Consider the following 332-nt stretch of genomic DNA (forward strand, 5'->3'; position numbering starts at 1 on the left):
ACATAACGTCCCTTATGGCCACATGCGCCCACGAATATAGGTGCAATATTCTCCGTACATAGCACGAGACGAAAAGTGCCCGGTCCGAGTCTGCTGAGTGAGCCGCCAGATGTCAGTAATCGCACACTTTCCCCGTTTGTGTCACTAATTAAATCTGATGGTCATATGTTCTTACTCCTCGGCGCTTCAGCACCGGGGTCGTAAGCAGGGAAACTGGGAGGTTCGTGTGTACTGTTACACTCTTAAAGCGTAAGGGACTGACGGGGTACGTCTTGGTCCACGGTGATGAAACAGCTCTTGTACGCATGCGGAGCTCACGTTCCGGTTGTAAG

Source organism: Electrophorus electricus, chromosome 24 (genome assembly GCF_013358815.1).
Source record: "Electrophorus electricus isolate fEleEle1 chromosome 24, fEleEle1.pri, whole genome shotgun sequence".
NCBI classification, from domain to species: Eukaryota; Metazoa; Chordata; class Actinopteri; order Gymnotiformes; family Gymnotidae; genus Electrophorus; species Electrophorus electricus.